The following is a 1,837-nucleotide window of genomic DNA, read 5'->3' as shown; positions in this document are numbered from 1 at the left end:
GTTTTTAAAGAGTCATAAATAATATAAGTAGAGAAAGGCATTATTGTATCTGTTGAAAGCCAAAACCAATAAGATAAATAGTTTAACACAGAAACATATGAACAACATTCATAGGACAGACATTTACGAATAATTAAAATTTATACACATTATAAATAACACATACAGAATATAAATAATACAATAAATATATAAAGCTAGATGGTAAAGCTTTTGCAATGGGTGAATAGAACTGTTTCCAACAGTGGAAAAAGTAATATGGAACTATACACAGTATTAATACATAGTATTTTGCTTGCAATGCATAGCTTTCCCCTATCGGGAAAGTTAAAATTTATACATATATTGCTCAAACACAGGTTGAATATCTAATAATTTTCAAAATCAAAACCAAGAAGAAATATAACCAAACATTTCATCACTCATAACTATATATATCACATTCCAATAAAACGCTAAATGCTTTATCTGAAAATTAAATTTTTGTAGGTCTAAAATAATTTTAATAGGCTCTAAAACTAATTTAGGCAAGAATATATATTCAGTATTGGAAAAATAATTTTTAAGCTAAGTTAATTTCTTTATCCCAAAAGATTAAAATAATACATATCACATATACATGAAAACAAATACATAAAAAATATAGCGTGTTCTCACTGCATTAACATACATCAATTGGTGGGCCATGTTAAACTATCAAAATTGTCAGATTCCTAAGAAAAAGCATACATGGGATAAACTGTGGAGTACAAAATAGACCAGGAAGCAAACAAACAAGAATTTTAAACCACTGACTGTTTTGCATGCAAAAAGTTCTATTTTAACTCGCAGTTTTCTCCGCATAGCAAAACCGGTTTCTCCATGTTATTAGATAGGGAAGTAGTGTATTGTGGAGAAACATTCTCCCAATTTCGTCCATTTACTAAACCGCCAGTGGGTTAATAAACTATAGTTTGTAAATCATTATATTTATTAAGAAGTGATTATTTGTAAAACATTACATTTACTAAAGTAAGATTGAATAATGCATTCAACAATTATAGCCTAATACTAAAAGTTGACTTAAAATTGGAGATTATTACAGATGCTGGATTGGCATAACGCTAAATTATATAATCCCAAAGTAAAGGATTCAAAAACAAATTAGAATAAATTCAGTTCTTTAAACTGCCCATCATTGTAAAAAGCAAATAAAGTTTTAGACATATTAGTCATTACAAAAAAGTTTAATGCAAAAAAGAGCTAATAACAGTAAAAAAGGAAAAAAAAAGAAAAAAAAGAAGAGAAAACCAATTTATAAATCATTTAAATATACCATCTTATGAACATTAAGGGCATATTAATGAAATAGTAAAAGAACAAATAACAAAAGTATATAGATATATTTTTGCAATAAATTAAAACACTGGGAAAGTAAGTAAAAAGATCACAGAAATCACCAAAAATATAAAATAATCTTTTACAGATTTCTATCCATAAAGTGGTATATAATGTAATAATATATACAAAATAAAAAAAAATAAAGTTTTTACCACCGAGAAATAAAAAGTGCAAACTATCACTTGCAATTAATTATTATTAACATACAAACATAAGGAGCATTCAAAATATAATGAGCCAATATTCAGCATTAGACACCATGTATGACACAATACTAACAAAGTGACAGCTTTCATTATGATGCTAACCAATCATCATTTAAAAATTAATAAAAAAGGAGTATCTGTATTAAATGGCTACATAAAAAACTAAACAGTGTAATTCAAGCTTAACTGTTAAGCTATAAACTAAGTAATTATTATGCTTCTAGAGATTGATTGGTAGTACCAAGGCAATG

This window comes from Parasteatoda tepidariorum, chromosome 4 (genome assembly GCF_043381705.1).
Source record: "Parasteatoda tepidariorum isolate YZ-2023 chromosome 4, CAS_Ptep_4.0, whole genome shotgun sequence".
Taxonomy (NCBI): Eukaryota; Metazoa; Arthropoda; class Arachnida; order Araneae; family Theridiidae; genus Parasteatoda; species Parasteatoda tepidariorum.
This window is presented reverse-complemented; position numbering follows the sequence as displayed.